The sequence below is a fragment of the Neoarius graeffei genome, chromosome 2 (assembly GCF_027579695.1).
Source record: "Neoarius graeffei isolate fNeoGra1 chromosome 2, fNeoGra1.pri, whole genome shotgun sequence".
Classification (NCBI taxonomy): domain Eukaryota; kingdom Metazoa; phylum Chordata; class Actinopteri; order Siluriformes; family Ariidae; genus Neoarius; species Neoarius graeffei.
Window position 1 is genome coordinate 11,579,012 of NC_083570.1, and position 23,072 is coordinate 11,602,083.

At 42.6% G+C, this 23,072-nt stretch overlaps 1 protein-coding gene across 2 annotated transcripts in view; it reads left to right on the forward strand.

Annotated features, from left to right (window-relative positions):
- Positions 1-23,072, forward strand: part of LOC132880826 (protein eva-1 homolog A) — a 133,043-nt gene that overhangs the window by 89,533 nt on the left and 20,438 nt on the right. The window contains exon 1 of one of the 2 annotated variants that reach the window (XM_060913812.1): positions 8,804-8,905. The exons of the other annotated variant lie outside the window; for it this stretch is intronic. The gene's annotated coding sequence lies outside the window, so the exon portion shown is untranslated. Of the gene's footprint in view, positions 1-8,803; positions 8,906-23,072 lie in introns of those variants that run through there. 2 annotated transcript variants of the gene reach the window in all.

Consider the following 23,072-nt stretch of genomic DNA (forward strand, 5'->3'; position numbering starts at 1 on the left):
CACGCGGACACGGGGAGAACATGCAAACTCCACACAGAAAGGCCCTCGCCGGCCCCGGGGCTCGAACCCAGGACCTTCTTGCTGTGAGGCGACAGCGCTAACCACTACACCACCGTGCCGCCTTAATTATGACAGATTTGACTGATATTATTTTTGATGTTTACGGATGAACTGATGGCAGAAAACCATAAAAAAGGAGACTAGTTGCTTAAACAATAGGCGCTCGGACTCGATGGCGATCCTTAAGGCCAATTTATGCTGACAACCCAGTCCTCGCAGACAGTGTCTGCGTAGCCCCCCCACCTTCGCAGACGCTCTGCGCGCACCTCCCAAAAATTGTGACCACCGCAGAAGCCTCGCAGACAGCGTCGCAGACAAAAGGGCTCTGATTGGTCCACTCTACATCCGCTGTACACGCACTTCCGCTTCCCTGCTTTCCCGGTTTGGTTTGTTTTCACGACCGCCATTTTTAAAAACACGAGCGAAGATGGAGCAGCACGAAGAGCGGTTGATCGAGGAAGTGAGGAAGTACGTACATCTATACGACTCCAGTTCTAGTCATTATAAGTAACCGGAGGATAAACACTCCACTAACCACACCCACCAACTACTCCTAGCGACTTCGCGCCCCCTTGCGTTGTGGAGGTGAATAACATCGCGCACGCCTATTACTCTCCGCTCAACGATAAATTACGACTGTCTCCGAAAAGCTATCTGCGAAAGCCTTGTCGCAAGAGCATGCAGAGGCCCTTACACTCTTCCAGAGAACCAGTGGTTCATGGAGGATGATGCCGCTTGAGTGTGACCTCAACTTCACATTCTTATCGTGTTGAATTTTGGGTAACTGATATGTTCACGCGCCATGTTGAGAGGTCTTTCTGTCACCGAGTTGGAGGCTGTGTTTTGATTTTCATGATTCTGAAAAATGCCACCGTGGCATTTTTCTGTTACCGTGATGCATCAAGAACTGTCTTAGCCGGTCTCGCCAGCGTTCAGGGAGAAAAATGGAATGCAAGCGATCGAGATAATGTGACTGAACAGACCCAGTGTCTGTGACCCAAACAGATGAATGTTTAGTGAGACAGGATATAAATGAAACGTGCGATATATTTAAAGGGACACTATGTAGGATCTAGTGGCACCTAGTGGTGAGATTGGAGATTTGCAACCAACTGAATTTCCCTCCCTTTTAAAAGCGTGTATTAGGACGTAGCGTACATCCAAAATGATGTCATCATCTACAACCGCATCGAGAAGCCGGTCAACTGATGACGTTACTTTAAGTAGATATTTATTTAGTCTGTAAAACTGTAGGTCATATCGTCCATGTAAGAGACCGTGGTGTGTTCTGCGTTGTGGTAGTGTTTTATTGCTAGTGAATATTTTCTCTACATAATTAAATTTTATGCTAAGACGCATGTACAAACATAATTTCGTAAGACGTGATCTTTTCCCCTTGGTATAAAGGTTAATATAAAAAATGTGCAAGTATTCTCATGTCAAACGAGATTCCATTTCCACAGAGAAAATGGAAAATGTGCTTGCTGAGCTGTAGCAGAACAGTTATCATGCTAACACATTGAGGCTAACATGTAAACAGCTAGCATTCTAATATGCTAATTGCTAACATGCTAACAGAGCATGTTAACAGGGAGCATGCTAACATTCTAGTGTTAGCATGTGAACATGTTAAGGTTAATATGCGAACAATTAATATGGTAAGCATGTTTGCCATTAGCAGATAACATCGAGCATGTAAACATGTTAACAGTGAGCATCTTAACATGCTGAGGCTAATTGGCTAACAGCTAGCATGCTAATATGTTAACAGCTAACATCCAAACATGCCAAGGTTGACATGTTAAAACTGGTTAACATGCTGTTAGCATGGTAGCATGCTAAGGTTAACATGTTAACAGCTTAACATAGCATTATAGAGAGCGTGCACGTGAGGTCACGTGATATTTGTTTATCTGCCATCTTGGACGGCATGGCCGCGCATAGAACTTAGACGAACCCGTTCTAATTATCAAGTGTGTGGGAGTAGATCTTTCGAGAATGGCTGTCTTGTTCAGCATTTGGTTGTACCAATAGACAGGGCCAAAAGGAGGGCCTGTCATTTTATAGATTCCCCGCAGACGAGGAGAGACGCTGTTTTTAGTCACTGCACACTTTATTGGACCATTGGGGTCTTTTCAAAATATTAGTTAGAACTTGCTGTATAATTATAGTATACTGCACCACCTATCACCAAGTTGTGATCAAAAAAATATAACTGGTTTTCACATGGACGTGTAATATTAATGTTCTTAATACAGGGATGCAAACGGCGCGCCTTTTGGCGGATGCCGCCTTTTTCACGGCTGAATCGTGCAGATCCGATTTTTTTTTCTTTTTAGGGGGGCGTTGGAGTGTCTGAATAATTTCATCAAAGTAAATTCTGTATTAAAATTACTAAATGAGCAAATGCCGTTACAGTCCATGAAACATAGGAAGTATAAGTATGAGAAGAAAACAGTAAATCAGAAAGCTGCGCAAACCACGCAAACGTGCGCAGCTTTCTGATTTACTGTTTTTCAGACAAAAACATACATATTTACAACCCTGTCATTATCTGGAACTCAGTTTAGCTTTCGAACATTCTTACGATAAAACGTCCTGCATAGTCTCTTTATGATAAACGCCTTAATGCCACTTACCCGTGAGGTTATCAAGTAGACATTCTTCTTCGGAACCTTCCAGAGGTATAGTTGGGATATCCATCCCGCAACAAAATATTTATAAGCTTCCAGGCTCTTGTAAGCTTTGAGGGCTTTGCCAGTGTAACACGATTCACGATTAACAAGAAAATTGTAAATGTCATGGTAGGCCAGATTGGGCAAATCGCCGGCACCGCAGCTCCGAATTTCCCTGAACAAGGATTGCGGGAAGTTGTACGGATCTGCAATCCCCAACCTGGAACACTTTTCCACGTAACGCTGCCTCACGTCACCTTCAAGATGCTGAACAAACTTGGACAAGTTATCGCACGATGTAGATGGGGTATTTTCCGAATTTTCTTGGGGATTACTCCCTGGATCCATTACGCTCGCACAAGGTAAACAATCCTGAAGCCGTCCAATATGGCGGAGTAAACACGGACGGGTCACGTGACTGCACATCCTCTATAACAACATGCTAGCATGTTAACTGTTAACATGTTAACATTAGCATGCTAACATTTTAGCAGTTAACATTAGCATGCTAACATGCCAATGTTAACAGTTAACATGTTAGCATGTTATAATGCTATGTTAATATTAACAGTTAGCAAGCTAACATGCTAATGCTAACAGCTAGCATGCTAACATGTTAACATGCTCATGCTAACTGTAAGCACTAACGATGGAAGATCTGGATAGCCGAGACTGCTTTGTAAAAAAGCGAGATATGACATGCGTGATTAGCCCTTATAGTGACCAAGAAAATTGCGTTTAGACTGCGGCTCATTTACCCGTCCAACAGAAAATGGGCGACTTTGGCATCACGTTGAAAACTTTTGTCTCTCGTTAGCGATTTCCAGCTGGGAAGCACCACACCAGCATTGGTTCTCATTTCCTGCCGTCGCCTGTCTCGATCTCGCTTTGTTTCATGCTTTCACTGCTTCTTCGCTGAGGGTTCACATCCTCCATTTTTACAAAACGTGGGCGCTCTGATTTGTTATTAGCCAACACCAGCAAACACTGATCCTTCTTCTTTCTTTTTATTTTTCATCTTCCTTTCGGATCGTCCTTCTGGATTGCGAAAGGCACCTCGACTGTAGACTTTAGTCCGTTCTGGGTGACCTGGAGGAACCTGGCGGCCTCTGTAGAAGCGGATTTGCTCCTTCTGTAGATATAAATGGTTCGTTCTAATCTGACGATAATGCAGCGATTTTGTAGTTACGGGTGATTTTTTTTATATGTGAATGAAAACGTACTCATGAACACTAAAGTGTAATTCACATTTCTGTCGCTTTCATCAGTTTATAAAAACACGACTCTGATTTCCTGTCGATTTTCACATTCGATGCGTTCTCACGGTATTCCAGTAGAACTGGACCGCTGCCACTCGGTGGGCGTAACCGCAGTGACTTCCACGTACAGTGACGTCATGTGATGTACAGACCCTCTGTCGCTTGTATTATCTCTGAAGGAGGCGTGGCCTCTGCGTCTGTCCTCCTGTGTGAAGGAGGCGTGGCCTCATGCTCTTTAAAACCATCTGTTTTATGTATAGTGCATGAAATCTAATTGTTCTTTAACATCATGTAGACTGCTGTGTGGGCAAATAACGGACAACGGTGTAGTGTGTTATCCTGCTGAGTCACTTTTTCATTTCTTGATAAGAAACCGGTGTGTGTGTGTGTGTGTGTGTTTTGAGAGACGGACCTCCTGAGTTTTTCAGAGCAGCTCCTCTGTACTATTTCATCCTCCTACTGGAAACTAAATGAGAATAAACATCAGACATGCTGATACAGCTGTGTGTGTGTGTGTAAAAGTGACTCATATCCTCTTGTGTCATTTATTATTATAGTGATTATGAGCGCGTGCACGCACACGGAACTCAGACATCAGTAACGGGGTTTATCTGTCTACACGGATGTTAGTGCTGGACTTTGAAATCTTGTGGTCAGTGTGTGTGTGTGTGTGTGTGCGTGCAAGAGAGACAAAGAGGCTCTTATATTGTGTGCTTGTCTATCTACAGGTGTGCACTTGAGTGCCTGTGCACCTGTGTGTGTGTGTGTGTGTGTGTGTGTGTGTGTGTGTGTGTGTGTGTGTGTGTGTGTGTGTGTGTGTGAGAGAGAGAGCGCGCGAGGTCATGCTTCACGTCCACTGAATGCTCTGCTGGTTTCTAAGGTGACAGAATTTCACTCAGGCCTGACCAACACTTCCAGTCAGCCTGTCTTATCTCCACATTTCCTTCCTGTGCGTGTGTGTGTATGTGCGCGCGCACACTCCCTTTCTGAGGAAATAGCTGAATTGGGCAATTTGATATAATCGGACATAAGTGAAGGAGACTCTTCAGGCTGTGTGTGTGTGGGGGTGGGTGGTTTTTTTTGTTTTTTTTTAAATTGCATGTAAGTATTTGTATTCTTGTGTGTAATATGTGACCCGAATCCCATGGGTCAATTTTTCAAAATGGAGGGGGTTTTTTTTCCATGAAAGGTCGTTAAAAAAGCTTTCCGATGATTCCTAGATGAAAATATTTTGACTAATAGAGCACTGAGATGTGAGCATTTGAAGGAGTCAGATTTGACTTTTTTACAAAAAGTCACAAATGGAAAAATCTGCTTGTAAAGTTTACGGCACTACGGAAGCCGCGAGAGGCCCTTCATATAATCTTTTTTTTTATTCACCTTGTTATCGCGAGATAACGACATTAATTAATTCAGGATCTCGAGAAAACAAAACAATTATTTCATGATCTCAGCTGGATCACTGTATCTCCGTCGGTAGAGACGAAGCCGGGCCAGTCTTCTGCGGAGGTGCCGCGGACTCATCTCATCTCATTATCTCTAGCCGCTTTATCCTGTTCTACAGGGTCGCAGGCAAGCTGGAGCCTATCCCAGCTGACTACGGGCGAAAGGCGGGGTGCACCCTGGACAAGTCGCCAGGTCATCACAGGGCTGACACATAGACACAGACAACCATTCACACTCACATTCACACCTACGGTCAATTTAGAGTCACCAGTTAACCTAACCTGCATGTCTTTGGACTGTGGGGGAAACCGGAGCACCCGGAGGAAACCCACGCGGACACGGGGAGAACATGCAAACTCCGCACAGAAAGGCCCTCGCCGGCCACGGGGCTCGAACCCAGACCTTCTTGCTGTGAGGCGACAGCGCTAACCACTACACCACCGTGCTGCCCCGGTGCCGCGGACTAATTTTGAAATTATCCCTTATTAAAAGACTTAATGCAATCTCTCCCTGTGTCAACCCCTGATCAAAATATTGCCTTATTAGGTGATCGATTATTCCAGACATTCTAATGACCAAAGTTGCGTCTATACAGAATGAGAAATAGCCCCAAAGTCAGCATATCACAAGTCTCTTGGCGCACCTGAATGAACCATTCCTCAGCTGTTTACTCGAGATCACGGAATAATTGTTTTGTTTTCTCAAGATCTTGAATTAGTTGTGTTGTTTTCTCGAGATCCTGAATTAATTATGTCGTTATCTCAGGATAACAAGGTGAATAAAAAAAAGGATTATATGAAGGGCCTCTCTCGGCTTCCGTACGGCACAAACTTCTTAGCAATGCATATTTAAAAAAAAAAAAAAAAAACGTTGTTAAAATTTTAAATTTCAGAAAAATTTTCACTGTACCTTTGTCGGAACATGTTAGTAACACAGTGGGTTTTTTTGTTTTGTTTTGTTTCAGTCTACAATTCTGGTATAACAACAAAAGACCCCTCTGCCATGGCCAAGGCAATACCCATGATCACGCCCACTTCTGCAGCCACGCCCACATCCATTACTTCAACTCTGTCCTCCTTATCAATTAAGAGATTATTATACCCCCACTCCGGGGGGGGGATACTGGTTTACCTCTGTCTGTCCGTATCTCCGTTCGTCCGAAACACCCTTTTTCTCAGCAACCGCAAATCATTAGCCGTGGAATGAAGCACGTATAAAAGATCCGTGCTTTGTATCATGTTCCTTATTTTTATTTTCCGTGTCCGTATTCCGTGACTTCATGCCGCAACAAGGATGTACAAAGACGCGCGGGGAAAGAAAAATAGCACGTGCTCAGACCAATCAGTCACATCGAAACAATGACCTGATGGGTCAGATGTTTTATCGGATCAGCTCCAGGTCCGGACGAGATGGCTCCAGAAGCTATCTCCGCGATACGGATAAACCCAGGGCTATAGGGATCGTTATCGGTCTGGTGTGAGCACCGACCACATAAACTGCAGGAGATCCATTTATTTATAGTTATTGGTATTGTAGGACCGGGCCTTAATCAGGTCTGCAGAAGTTTTTCAAAACATGAAAATGTAGATGTTATACACTGATATGTAAAATTTGACTATTTTAGCCCACACGGTGTATTCGGCTCAAAATCGTGACTTGCAGCTTCTGACTGGTTTTGTAAGGTGTGTGTGTAGTGTAGAGTTTCGTCATTCTAGCCCTATGTAAGTGTACAGTAGAACAAAATCCATTCTCCAAGGCCGTGTGTGTGTGTAAGAGAAAGAAAGAGAGGGTGAATGTATGGCTCCCTCCTGCCTGTTTCGAGTGTAATCCAAACCGCATGGCTATGCTACAGAAAAAGAGGGAGTCATGTGACCCACTGACCAAACACACTACCTCTTCTCAGAGACGGACAGGGTGGGTTAGTTGGTAAGGAGCTGCATGCCATCGTCCTTAAAATGCACAAGATTTGATCAGGACTGGAAGCCCCCCACTTTTTCTACTACCACACACACACACACACACACACACACTAGCTAATGAATTGGGTTTTGGTTACAGATGGGGTTTACTTTCATTTCGTTATAACTCGAATCTTGATCTGTGTGTTCAGCAGTTAGGAGGCCGTTGCGCCCATGAACAGGCCGATAGAAATCCAGTGGTTCAGTGCAGAGGTCAGTGCTGGAGTCAGTGAGACACACACACACACATGCCTGTCTGTCTCGGTCTCAGTTTTATGTCTGTCTGCCTCCGTCTCTCTCTCAGTGGTGATATAACTCCTCAACATAGACATGTTTTGTTCTCACTATCCTCTTTTTCTTCCTGCAACACACACGCTGTCATTAAACCATTGAACCATCCTCTCTCATCAGCTCCGTCATAATGTCACTGGAGTTCAGAGTTCACAAATGTAGTCGCTATAGAAACAGAGAGGATGGGCCTCCCAGTGTTCAGAAAAATCTCTCTATCCGTCCCTCTGCCTCTCCCCCCCCCTCAATTTTTATTTGTACTTATCTCTGCCTTTGCGCTATTTTCTTTTCTTTTGTTTCATTGTCTTTTTCTCAACTTCTTCTGTTTCATTCTTTTTTTCATTCTCTCTCTTTTTTTTTTTCTTTCTATAGTCTTTTGTCCACTGCTTGTTTCTTTCGGTCTCTTTTTCTTTCTCAGGAACCAAATCATTCTGAGTAAGGAAGGGAGTGGGGGGAAACATGACCACTAAAAGTGAGGGATACAGAGAGAGAGAGAGAGAGAGAGAGAGAGACCTAAACTGCATTATCAGCTGAATTAAATTGTCACATCACTTCCTGTTTTTTTTTTTCCTTTCAGTACCACACGCGCACACACACAGGCACACTTTAAGCCCACACCCCCTTTCTCCCGCCCTGCTCTACCTCTCTGGTTTGGCTACACCGTGTGTGTGTGTGTGTGTGTGTGTGTGTGTGTGTGTGTGTGAGAGAGAGAGAGAGAGAGAGAGAGAGAGCGCACTGTGCACTAAAGTGGTCAGTCCCTCTCTCGTTCCCTTCAGAGCCAAAGAACAGAGACGGAAAAAGAAAGATCTGGTGAGGAGAGGAAGTGGGGGGGAAACGAGGGGAGAGGTGGAGTGATTTTAAGAGAATAAGGTTAGAGAGAGAGAGTGAGCAGTGTGGTTGTTAAACGAAAAGAAGTATGCATGTATGAGTTGGAGGAGTATCTCTGCTGCTGCTGTGAGGAGTTTTTACCTTCTTAAAGAGACATCCCTCTGTTTTCTGTCCTTTTTTTTTTTCCTGAAGTCATCCATCCAGCCCTCGTTCTCATAGGAAAGTTTTCCAAAGTGTGTGTGTAGAGGTTTCACACACACGCCCACACATGCATACAGGTAGAGTGGAGGTTGTAATGTGCGAGGGAAAAGCCATGGAGATGGAGAAGAAGAAGAAAACAAGACAGAGCGAGGGAGAGAGACGGTGAAAGAGTGGTGCAACGTGTGTGTGTGTAAGTGCAGCTTCAGATTTACATGTGTGTGTGTGCGCGCATGCACGCCCGACGGACACAGATTTCATTCATACAAGTCCATCTGTGACTACTATTCAGTGTTTTTGCTTTTAATGAAGTAACATTTTAGCGTTTGAATATTAATGTGTATCATGTAACAGAGTGAACATTAGCATTAGCATTCGTCCTGTCGTCTGTCGATCGCTAGTTCGAATCCCGACGATGCCACAGTCATCCATGGCCGAGAACCAAGAGACCAAAACTGGCCGTGTGTTCTGGGTGTCAATCACGGTGACTAACCCATCAGGGCTGTCTGTGAGCCGTGTGTCATGTATGCGGCAGACGGCGGATAGCTGCGTCCTCCGATTGTGTTACGCAGCTATTGTTTACTGTCGTATGATAACGGATGTCTGAGAATTGGGGAGAAAATGGAGAAAAGAGAAGAAAAAAAATCATTTTTTTCATCATTAAAGGGGAAGTATGTAATATTTACGGCCCTCTGCTGCCTGTGAGGTGAATTACACTGAAAACGTTAACAAGCCTTTTTATTTTAATACTGTTTTTCAGAATCACTTTTTCTGAATGTTCTTTGAAATTTTATGGTTATTAGAAGTCTAGGAAAAATGTTTAGGAATTACAGACTGCTCCTTTAATGTGTTTGTATTATTATTTGACGTTTATATATACTTGATATTTTGATTGACTTGATTAGATTTTTTTTTTGGGGGGGGGGGGGGGGGAATCTGAGATCCATGTCGCTTGAGCAAATCCCAAATGCATTTGTTTGCATTTTATATTTAATAAGAAATGTAATTAAAGAAGTCTAACATTCAAATAAATAACTTATTTATGGCTGCTTTAATTAATAAAAAACATGAATTATGAGGCGGCATGGTGGTGTAGTGGTTAGCGCTGTCGCCTCACAGCAAGAAGGTCCTGGGTTCGAGCCCCGGGGCCGGCGAGGGCCTTTCTGTGCGGAGTTTGCATGTTCTCCCCGTGTCCACGTGGGTTTCCTCTGGGTGCTCCGGTTTCCCCCACAGTCCAAAGACATGCAGGTTAGGTTAACTGGTGACTCTAAATTGAGCGTAGGTGTGAATGTGAGTGTGAATGGTTGTCTGTGTCTATGTGTCAGCCCTGTGATGACCTGGCGACTTGTCCAGGGTGTACCCCGCCTTTCGCCCGTAGTCAGCTGGGATAGGCTCCAGCTTGCCTGCGACCCTGTAGAAGGATAAAGCGGCTAGAGATAATGTGATGTGATGTGTGATCATGTAACAGAGTGAACATTAGCAATAGCATTCGTCCTGTCGTCTGTCGATCGCTAGTTCGAATCCCGACGATGCCACAGTCATCCATGGCCGAGAACCAAGAGAGCAAAACTGGCCGTGTGTTCTGGGTGTCAATCACGGTGACTAACCCATCAGGGCTGTCTGTGAGCCGTGTGTCATGTATGCGGAAGACGGCGGATAGCTGCATCCTCCGATTGTGTTACGCAGCTATTGTTTACTGTCGTATGATAACGGATGTCTGAGAATTGGGGAGAAAATGGAGAAAAGAAAAAAATAATTTTTTTCATCATTAAAGGGGAAGTATGTAATATTTACGGCCCTCTGCTGCCTGTGAGGTGAATTGCACTGAAAACGTTAACAAGCCTTTTTATTTTAATACTGTTTTTCAGAATCACTTTTTCTGAATGTACTTTGAAATTTTATGGTTATTAGAAGTCTAGGAAAAATGTTTAGGAATTACAGACTGCTCCTTTAATGTGTTTGTATTATTATTTGTTGACGTTTATATATATATATATATATATATATATATATATATATATATATATATACTTGATATTTTGATTGACTTGATTAGATTTTTTTTGGGGGGGGGGGGAATCTGAGATCCATGTAGCTTGAACAAATCCCAAATGCATTTGTTTGCATTTTATATTTAATAAGAAATGTAATTAAAGAAGTCTAACATTCAAATAAAAAACTTATTTATGGCTGCTTTAATTAATAAAAAAACATGAATTATGATACACAGCTAAATGGGAGACGATCTAAAATACATGGATCTTTTTTTTCTCTCTCTTTGAACACGTAATTATTGTGGAAAGTTGAATAGTGTGTGTGTGGGGGGGGTTCAGCAAACAATTTGTAATGACGCATACGTTGGCCAGTTGATGGGCATCTGACTCTGTGTGTGTGTGTGTGTCTGGTTTTGTTTTTTATAACTTTATAACTGTGATTCAGTGGGAAAAAAATGCTCGCTGGTGTTTAGCATTTAGCCTCGTAATCTGTATCACACAATGATTCAGGGTGACTCAGCTCTGAGTGTGTGTGTTTCTGCCCTTAATGTTGGAGTGACAGGAAGAGCCGCTAGTGGCCAGCTGCTAGCTTGTAGTGGTTAGCGGTTAGCGCTGACGTGCCCAAACCACAACCGACTCATTGTACATTGGCTGTGACCATGTTCAGGTGTTGGTGAAGGTGATATGGAGTAGTGTGTGTACAATAAGGATGAGTCATACTATTCTGTGGTTTAGTCACACACACACACACACAGTAATGTTAAAGGATTGCAAAGAACGTACTTTTTTTGGTTTAATTTGACAATACTGTGACCATATTTCACTAGCTTGGTGCTAGTGTAACCATGCCAACTAGCAGTATGCTAAAGATAGGTGCTGTAACTAGCAGCTAGCGTCGAACAATTCGTATGTGAGTGACGTGAGGCGGAAAAACGCTGCCGATTTAGCACACTATTAAACTAGCTAAGCTGTTGTAAGAATAACACATTTAAAATTTTCACCACAGAATGAAAAGCAGCGAGGTTAGCTAGCTATATATTTCTCTTCAGTGTAGCATTAGCCAGCTAGCTTCATTTAATACTTTTTAATTTTATAAAGAGGTTTTCGCCAGAGTGATTTATAGTCACTAACAACCAAGCTAACAGGATGTTTCTCCTCAGTCTAACCAGCTAGCTTTAAAAAAACATATTCAAGCTAGCAAGATGTTTCTCCTCAGACTAGCCAGCTAGCTTTATTTGTTACTTTAAAAACACATTCAAGCTAGCAAAATGTTTCTCCTCAGACTAGCCAGCTAGCTTTGTTATTTTAAAAACATATTCAAGCTAGCAAAATGTTTCTCCTCAGACTAGCCAGCTAGCTTTATTTGTTATTTTAAAAACATATTCAAGCTAGCAAGATATTTCTCCTCAGACTAGCCAGCTAGCTTTATTTGTTATTTTAAAAACATATTCAAGCTAGCAAGATATTTCTCCTCAGACTAGCCAGCTAGCTTTATTTATTTTAAAAACATATTCAAGCTAGCCAGATGTTTCTCCTCAGACTAGCCAGCTAGCTTGAGTTCATATATTATTTAATATGTTATTTTAAAAACATATTCAAGCTAGCAAGATGTTTCTCCTCAGACTAGCCAGCTAGCTTTATTTGTTACTTTAAAAACATATTCAAGCTAGCAAGATGTTTCTCCTCAGACTAGCCAGCTAGCTTTATTTGTTACTTTAAAAACATATTCAAGCTAGCAAGATGTTTCTCCTCAGACTAGCCAGCTAGCTTTTTGTTATTTTAAAAACATTCAAGCTAGCAAGATGTTTCTCCTCAGACTAGCCAGCTAGCTTGAGTTCATATATTATTTAATACCGTAAAATACCAAATAATAGCCGAGTTCCAATTAACCGCCGAGTTCCCTTTAACGGCCGGGTGTACGCGTGTGTTGTGACAAATAAAGGCCGGTTCCGAATACTCGCCGGGGTCTAAAAAAAAAAAAGCGTCCGAACGTTCTATCTAGAATCTTGAGGCCCAGCACTTTTCTGGTGTTTAAACGATTTTGCATTGCATAGTTTTCTACCGAAACAATATGAATGAATGAATGAATGAATGAATGAAATTATTTCTATAATACTGTTTACAACATTTTGTTACGTGATAATAAACATGCCATTTCAATGTTATAATCTTGGTCTACCGTAATATTTCTTGAGGAATGCAACTCCGTAACTTTTGACAGATGTCTTAGCCAATTACGTTTGACATGGGTGTGTGGGATATCACTTACGTCATCGAATGAGGAATACCCAGCGTGTGTGGTGACATTGAGGACTGCGGGTTTCCAAGGTTGGACTGCTGCTTCTGTTAAACGACCTAAATTGCCGAATGCATGCGTCAAAGCACACACTGAGTTTTATTAAAGACCTTATACCATTTCACTTGCCCTTACCCATTCGGATCTGGAAGACGCTTTACAAAAAAGGTGAGAGCGTTCTAACATGCATTTCAGTCTGCTCGCGGCCAATCTAATCCAAGGGGCCTTTTCAACAAGTAATCTGTCGTGCAAGTTGGGCAGAAGCACGCGTCAGGCAGGCAACATGTAGGCCTACAAGTCAGTAACCTATTCAACTAACTTTCATCCGAACTTTAAGTTTTCTACGGGGTCGAGCCACCGTACCAACTCACTCGGGGAATAGGCTCATATCGGCCAAATAGGGAGACGTCTTGGAGAGAAACGTGATGCAAGATGACAGTATGTAGCCACTGCAGGTCACTTATTTTTCAGCATAAGAAAAAACCCTTTGGTTTGACACTTCGCACCCTAATTATGTTGCTTCAACGTCGCGCCCTCCATGCAATTTCAGATTGACAGACATCGCGAAGCGCAAAGGGTGGAGGCTGCATGGGTGAGGGTGATAGCAAGTGACCATAACTTTGCAGAGTAATTAAATCACAGTGCTGCGCACAGACAATGGTGTGGTTTCTTGATTATTTTGTAAAGCATGCGCTTAACTAGTCATTAACAGGAAAAGGTGTGTGATTTATCCTTTATCCACCCCGACTGTGCCATGCGAAGATGCATTCTGCGTCTTCAAAATTCCCCGAAGTCGGCACCGTGCTATCTGTAATCTAACTCTAAACAAACTGTAAGTTATACTGGTTAAAAGTAGGCCTATCTGAGAATGATTTTTTTCCCCGTTTTGAGGTAGATTTTGGGGAAGGTATTTGTGAAGAAGGAATTAATCGCCTGTTCCAAATAGCCGCCTAGTCTCTAATACGCGCCGGGTCTCTTACGTGATTGAGACAAATAATCGCCCGGGCTATTATTTGGTATTTTACGGTATGTTATTTTAAAGGGCGGCACGGTGGTGTAGTGGTTAGCGCTGTCGCCTCACAGCAAGAAGGTCCTGGGTTCGAGCCCCGGGGCCGGCGAGGGCCTTTCTGTGTGGAGTTTGCATGTTCTCCCCGTGTCCGCGTGGGTTTCCTCCGGGTGCTCCGGTTTCCCCCACAGTCCAAAGACATGCAGGTTAGGTTAACTGGTGACTCTAAATTGACCGTAGGTGTGAATGTGGGTGTGAATGGTTGTCTGTGTCTATGTGTCAGCCCTGTGATGACCTGGCGACTTGTCCAGGGTGTACCCCGCCTTTCGCCCGTAGTCAGCTGGGATAGGCTCCAGCTTGCCTGCGACCCTGTAGAAGGATAAAGCGGTTAGAGATGATGAGATGAGATGAGATGTTATTTTAAAAACATATTCAAGCTAGCAAGATGTTTCTCCTCAGACTAGACAGCTAGCTTTATTTGTTACTTTAAAAACATATTCAAGCTAGCAAGATGTTTCTCCTCAGACTAGCCAGCTAGCTTGAGTTCATATATTTTTTAATGTTATTTTAAAAAAATATTCAAGCTAGCAAGATATTTCTCCTCAGACTAGCCAGCTAGCTTTATTTAATATGTTATTTAAAAAACATTCAAGCTAGCAAGATATTTTTCTCCTCAGACTAGCCAACTAGCTTGATTTTCATATACTATTTAATAGATTTTAAAAACATATTCAAACTAGCTGGATATTTCTCCTCAGTGTAGCTTTATTTAATATCTTGTTTTATGTAACACTTTACAGTAAGCATTCTAGCTAGCTAGATATTTTACCTCAGTGTAGCACTAACCCATTAGCTTTATTTAATTTTTTTTTAATTATTCAAGGTAGCTAGATATTTTTCCTACCATACAGTAACCCAGCTACCGTAGCTCAATATTTATTTCATCTCCATGAAACACAAGCCAGATAGTTTTATTTCATTTTATGGAGCCGTTAGCCGTTATGGTTTTGCTAGCATACTCCAGTTACAGCCCCTGAATGCAGCTTTTGCCCTCAACTCACTAAATCTCTTCCACTCTTTCTTCATCTCTGCTTTTCTTTGCTTTAAATGAGACCCAGCTCTCGCACTTAACCAAACTTCCTCTCGTTTTTTTCTTTCCCTCTCCTACGGTATTTTTTTTCTTCTTTTCATATGCTTATAGAACGTTTCTCTCTCTCTCTGTCTGGGTGGTTTAACTCGCATTCTGACAGATGCCGCTCTGTGTGTGTGTGTGTGTGTGTGTGTGTGTGTGTGTGTGTGTGTGAGAAAACTGTTTTGATGCAAATATATTTGCATATAAAATTTACATTTACTGTTCTCAATTTGCCAAACGCGCTTTATCCAAAGCGTTTTTATCCAACCTCAACTCAACGAGGTTGAATCCAATCCAGATCCAAAGCCGAGTGCTTGAGCAGGACCCGGGGCTTAAAAGTAATGGCACCCCTTTGTCCAGGGGGCTATTCAAAATGACTTTCTGCTGTTTTAAAGTGCATATCCTGGACCCATTTTGTTTTGTTTTTTTATATGAAAGAATGTCCCTTTACACACTCATCCAGAAGCGTAATTTTGCACAAGGCCATCTGTCTACAGCAGAAAAAAAAATGCGTCTGGAAAAATCCCAAGGGAGTCTGGAGCCAGATTCGTGACGTCACCTGCGGAAGCGCCAGCAGGCTGCGAGAGCTTTGCACGGTTTCAGTGCGCAGCCTGTGTAGACCAAGTTTAGCAGCTAGCGATTTTGCATTGAAATATGCAATTGTCACCTGAGCGCGATGTTACTTCACCTTTGGAAGAAGAATATAATGAGATGTCAGAATTATTTCTTACCCTGGCAACAGTAAACTTGTGAATTGGCGATTTTCTTGGTCTTTCAGCTCTGCTTGGTCCTCGGCTTCCGGGTGCCTCGCATGAAGCGCTCCCATTTCTCTCTCATTGTCCGGTCTTTTGGGAAACGATGAGTACTAATCCCATCAAGATTGGTGTTGCTACACCCTCCTACGATACATCTGTTAACCATTTTAATAATTACGCAGTAACGTTGAAGAAATTTGCAGAAAACCACCAGGTCGTTTTCTCATAAAGAAACCAGCGCTGACGTAGGATTCAGAAGGAGGCGTCCCGCAGATGACGTCACGAAAATCAATGTTCGCCGGGAAATCCTCAGAGGCAGACCAATTGGCTTCAAATGGCTTGATTTCAACTGAATTTTTCTGGTATTGCGCAAGGTAAAAAAAAAATTGCGCAAAATGTGACAGATATTTGACCAAAGTTTAATATAAAATAGGAGAATTACATTGATCTTGCTCCTGAGTTTACCCATGATATGCACGTTAACGTAAAACTTCCTGATGCTAGATGATGTGCTAGTGCACATTATTACTACTTAAGGCCAATTTATGCTGACAACGCAGTCCTCGCAGACGGTGTCGCAGACAGTGTCTGCGTAGCCCCCCCACCTTCGCAGACGCTCTGCGCGCACCTCCCAAAAATTGTGACCACCGCAGAAGCCTCGCGGACAGCATCACAGACAAGAGGGCTCTGATTGGTCCACTCTACATCCGCTGTACACGCACTTCCGCTTCCCTACTTTCCCGGTTTGGTTTGTTTTCACGACCGCCATTTTTAAAAACACGAGCGAAGATGGAGCAGCACGAAGAGCGGTTGATCGAGGAAGTGAGGAAGTACGTACATCTATACGACTCCAGTTCTAGTCATTATAAGTAACCGGAGGATAAACACTCCACTAACCACACCCACCAACTACTCCTAGCGATTTCGCGACTTCGCGCCCCCTTGCGTTGTGGCGGTGAATAACATCGCGCACGCCTATTACTCCCCGCTCAACGATAAATTACAACTGTCTGCGAAAAGCTGTCTGCGAAAGCCTTGTCGCAAGAGCATGCAGAGGCCTTTACACTACGAGAATGCTGCGAGCTCTTAAACTGAAGAACCAACGAGAGTAAGCATTAAGAGCCAACGTACACTTCGTTTTGTTTTTATTATTTATCACATATAACGCCATCCAGATGTTTAATTCTGCAGCTGTGACAAAAGAAGACTCGTCCTCTCGCCTGTAGGACGCCTCAGAGTCTCGGAGCCCTTGTGGAGACTTCAGGATCTCGCTCTGTCCTGTCCGAACGTGCAGCCATATTGTTCCGACAAATGCGTGCTTTCTTTTATTAACACTTCCTGTTTATGCCCCCGCCCTCTTGTTTGATTGACAGCCTGTGAGTAGCTGTGAATGTGTTGCGAAACATCCGACTCGTCTTGTACGGCTGCGATTTAAATATTCGCACAAAAAAAGTACAATAAAACGGCTTTTCTAGTAATAATAATTACAGTATTAGCAATGTTTCATTGATGGAGCGTTTTTCTTCATAAAGCTGCAGAGTAAAACATTTAACAAAAAGCACACACACACACACACACACACAAAGCTATTGTAAGCCATTTAAGCTCAGCTAGTGAAAGCAAAGGATTTCCATACACAGAGGAAAAGAAAGGGCTGAAAGGACGGTGGAAAAGGGAGGAAAAGGGAGACTGAAAGGGAAAAAAGGGGTCAAATGAAGGGAGAAAGAAGACATGCTGCAGGCTACGGTACTTTATAATGTCAAACTGAAACCACCACCGGAATTTATACTCCAGACAAGAAACCACACTAAATCAAAGTGTGTTACAGTGACTGTGTGTGTGTGTGTGTGTGTGTGTGTGTGTGTGTGTGTGTGTGTGTGTGTGTGTGTGTGTTTTACTTGGACGTACACTGACAGGAGAAACTTTTTAAACACCTGGAGTTTCCTGTTGTATTACAATTGAAGCATTTTAGTACACAACAATGTTTAATGCGTTAACACGACCATGACAAGACATACAGCCAGGTGCAAATGAATTGGCACCCTTAGGGAAGGGTGTGTGGAGGGTGGTGTGTGGTTTGTCTTTAATGTTACATAAATGTCTGATTATCCAACTTAATTTCTAAATCTCTCGCTGACATTATAGGGGTGTTCACACGGCAACTTTTACGCCGGTGTAGCACTGGGGCCGTTCACACGGTACAAAGTTATAGCGGTGTAGCCCCTGAAAGCTGCTTAAACCGGTGCAAATCTCACCCTGCTCGGGAGGTGGTTTAAGAAATTTACTCCGGAGTAAATGCTAGTTTGCGGGGCAGCACCGATATAAAATGGGACGTCTGAACGCTACAGGGGTAGACTCGCTATGCGTGACGAGAGTTGATTACATACGGGCATTGCGTAATTTGTATCCTGGTATTTTGCACTTCCAAAATGGCGAATATCAGCAACAACAGAACTGCGTGTCTTCCAGTGTTGCCAGATTGGGGGTTTTAAGTGCATTTTGGCGGATTTGAACATATTTTGGGCTGGAAAACGTCAGCAGTATCTGGCAACACTGGTGTCTTCATCCACGTTGTTTTCCCGGCGCTTGGTGATGCCATGACAACCGGGAAAAGGAAGTGCATTTTCACGCATGCGCATATTTCATTTCCACATTATTACTATCGTATAGCGCGGTCGCAAAAACTGCCGTGTGACCGCAAGTGGGGCTGCACCGGTGCTAACACGCTTCTCTCTAGTAAGCAGGTTTGCGACGTGTGAACGCTCCACAAAATTTACACCGGTGTAAGATGTATCGCAACAAAATACATCGGTGCAGCATCGATGCAAATATGTGCCGTGTGAACACCCCTTAAGAGAACTCTAACTTTTAATCCAAGTAAATTTATTCAAACATCTATATAATAAGCGGCAAAGTGTTTTTGTTTGTTTGTTTGTCTTGATGTTTCTCGATGGATTTTCACCAAATTTGGCAAGTAGGTACAGGCGATGGCCACAATTTGGCAGAACTCAGAAATTCCATATTGGGTCCTCAGTGGGCCCCTGGGTGGTGGATGTTTGGATTTTTGTTTGTCTTGGGTTAACATCACCATTTCTCAACAGATCTTCACCAATTTTGACATTGAAATCTGGGGGCAACCCAGAATTTTGCAAAATCCGGGCAACGCCGGGTAACCTGCTAGTAATAAATAACCTTATCAGAATTTTTTTTTTTTTTAAAACAAGCATTTCTATTTAGAAAAATTTTAATTTTTAAATTTTATTTCAAATATTTAAATTTGTATTGTATACTTTTATACACTTTGGGCCAAGCATGTACTGTATTTATTATAAATAAACATTCTCAAGAAATGTATATTATTTTATATTATTTTGTTAAATAGTTTATCAGGGTCAATTCTTAGAATAAACCAATACTTTGAATAAACCTTAAGAAGAAACATCTTCATTTAAAAAAAAAAAAAAGTTTTTTGAATGTATATTGCTTGATTCTCTTTTTTTTTCATAGAAATGTACTTAAAATACTAAAAATATTTAGTGTTTGAAATTAATTTATTGAAATCCTTGTATAATAAATTTGCTTCACATAAATCTTTTCAATAACTGTTTTTGTTAAAATAAAAAAATAGATATTTTTTCTGAGAATAAATTTACTTCAAAAAATAAAACTTGGTCAAATATTTATTTTTTTTTTTAAATGGTTTTGTTATTAAAATATATATTTGCATCAAGAAATACTTTTTTTTGTTCAAGTGGATTTGTGGAAATAGTTTTTAGTTTGTTTTTATTTAAGTAAACCTTATCAAGAATATTCTTAAATAGTGTTTTGTCTGTTTCGTTCCTTTTGAATTAATTTACTCGTACACTCAAAGTTTAACCAAATAAGTTTATCCTAACCCACTTTTTCCAAGGGTGCCAATAATTTTGGAGCTGCTTGTATTTAATCGGGACAGGTTTACAACGTCTTCGAAACGTGTACGCAAGCTGAAACCTTGAAAAGAAACCTCCGACGCGGGTGTTGCAAAAGTATTGGCGCCTCGTTGTGCCGTATCACGTTGCGTTATTGATGTCGGGAAGCTCGGCCCTCTGGTGTGACATTTCAGACGCACGCCCGTCACGTCACGTCACGTCAGGTGGAATTAGGAGAACGAGTGAAAGTGTGTGCATGTGGGACTGAGGGAGGAAAAGCAGATGAGGCTTTGGAGTTGTAACATGTGGAGGTTTTTACTGGCTGTTTAAGCTAATTTGTCAGGATAGAACGAGGATTTGATGGGGAAGGGGTGGGCAGTGTACAACACACACACACACACGTTCTCATAAACAGAACCATATTTACAGTGTGAACACTAGAGAATTCATATTGCACAAGAACTCGACATCTGATGCGCCTCATTGAACCACAGAGAGCAATTAAATGTAAATCTTATTAAAGAAGCGAACACGGCAGGAGGCCGAGGGAACGAGAAGAAAAGGCAGACTGCGAGGCGGGAGGGAGGGAGAGAGAGGGGAAGCTGGCTGTTTCAGTTTTACTGTACACACATGTTTTGCATTTTGGTATTTCACTCGTTCAGCGTCCCCTTTCTCTCTCTCTCTTTTTCCTCCCCCACTGAAATTAGCAGTCGCCTCCTAATTACACGTACGTGTTTACAGCCTCTATTTTATTTTCAATAAGCCGTTTAATTGCCTCCGAGGTTTTCTGGGGACACGTTTTATTAATTTATTTTATTTTATTTATTGCACAGGCTCCGAGATGAAGAAACAAAGTTTCGGTGTGGTTTGGGGACAGCAATGTGGCGTAGCATGACGATGTGGAGAGCCTTATAAGGGCCGAGAAGCAGTAACGGCTAAATTAGGTCAGAAGTAAAAAATTAAACAGCTAATAAATTGTCTTGGTGAATGGACAGTCACGTCGTCTTCAACACGATTTCCTTTTATAACCTTTTGCGTGAGGAGTGTTCATCTCCTCCTGGATGGACGCGTGTCGCCTTAAAGACGTTTAGAAGTCGGAGTGCTTCTCTGTTCGGAGCTGGCAACTTCTTGGACGGGTGCCAACATTTTTGAACAGTCATGGAAACGCGATTAAAAGCGTCTGTCCTAAGGGCTGAATTTAATGGGCTACAACCGGGTTGCCAGATCTTTAAATCCACCTAACAGTTTGTACATTAATATTTATATCACGTTGATTTGACATTTTCCTTTCATGACTTGTGGGATTTTGCCCTCTGGCTAAAGAGACTGATGCGGCGGCGCTTTAGTCTGGACGCTTCATATTCTGTACGCTTTGCTCATATCATGCCATGTCCTGTCCTGTACCGCTAGCTAGCTGTAATGTCTGCCAGGACTCGGCGTTGTTGCGTTCTGGGACACCGAGTCTGAACGTCTCCAACGGTTGTTGAAAATCGTCTTGTATTAAACGAACAACCGCGCTCGCAATAACACAAATACAGCACCAGAATCACTAAAGACATCATAAATATTTTCAATCTAAATCTATCCAACATGTCTCAGGGTGGACTGCTCCTTTTAAAAGTTCTGTCAAGCTCACAAACCCGACAGGCTCCGGACCTTTAAGATGATCTCATGAGACATTTTTTCTTTCTTGATCCTGTTCAATGGCCATAAAAGGATGAATCCTTCCTTCCCTGGCTCCTGTGTATTTTGGGTCAGCGTTCCACGACAGATTTTGTGGTGAGCTGGGGATCAGTCGGGGTCAGGACACACACACGGCTTTATTCAGTCCTGCAGCACGAAGCAGGAAGTGCTACGATTTCCACGAAGTCAATTTTCCACGAGACGTCCATTTGCTGCGTCATCCGAGATCGTTCAGCGTGTCGATTGGCGCTTCGCTACAGATGCCATCAGGAATCTATTTATAAAGCAAACACGCACTTTCTCTCCCCCTCTCTCTCGCGCACACACACACCCAGCTTGCCTAGCCTTCTGACGTCAAAAAAAGTGATTGTCCCGGTTGAATTTATTTATTTTTCATTTCACAGGCAGATCCCACAGCAAATACTGATCTCTCTCTCTCTCCTTCTTTGGTATACTTGCAGCCATCATTCCTTTCCTTTCACTCTTAAAGTTTGACGGCTGCTGACAGAAATAAATCACGGTTTAGCGTTATTAATAACCGAGGAAATTTGAACTTGACTTTTCTTAATAGTATAACATAATGATGTTTGTTAACTCTGGTGTTGGCAGGTTTAGGGGTGTGCGTTGTAGTTTACAGTAGATCCTAGTTTAGGGTGACCAGACGTCCCGGTTTGGGGTTGTGTGTCCCGAGTCCCGACAAAAGTCTGTCGGGACACGGATATGTCCCGGTTTTCGCCACTCACGACGTTTGCGACTGAGCAGCGTGGGAATCATTAGCGGAGAAATGTCTGCATTTACTATTTTGATGAATTGACAGGAATCGCAAACTTTCCTGGTTACTGCCCCCTGGCCCTGTGGCATGGGGGTTTATTTAGCCACATTATTCCAGACAACAGAACGTGTTGCCATGCAACAATAAAATAAACATTAACCGGCGCGAATGTTCTTTGTCTAGCAGCTAGCAGCAGTAACGCCGCAGCAATTATGCCGAAAAGAAAATGTACCTTTTCCAAAGATTTACAGGGCACCTACCCCTTCCTCCGAGAGGCGCAGAACAATGCGCACGAAGCCTACTGCACACACTGTTCCTTCTCCGTAGCCCACGGTGGTAACGCCGATATACAAGATCACATTAAAACTCTTCTTGTAAATATACGTAGGCTAATGCATTTTGTATAGGGTGGGTGGATTGACAGTCGCCTTAGCTTTGTTCCTGTGCTTTGTTCTTGTACTGAGTTGGGTAGCGTATGTTGCAAATGGCACGCGCTCCTGTGGGGGCTTTCCTCGGGCTGTCGCCCCTCTCCTCCTTTACTGCTGTTTTGTTTGAGTGTATATTCTCAAATCACTTGTCTCCTTTTTGTTTCTGTTTAACATACCATTCTGACAGTTTGGCCATATTGCTGTGTTGAACAGCTTGTTGCACCTTCCATTAAAGTGTTCACTTTTGTCCACATCATCTTGCTTTATTCATTCAGTTGTGGGGAATGGTTAGTAAGGTTGATTCTGACCTAGGCTATGTTGAGGTCACATATCTACAGTGGTGCTTGAAAGTTTGTGAACCCTTTAGAATTTTCTATATTTCTGCA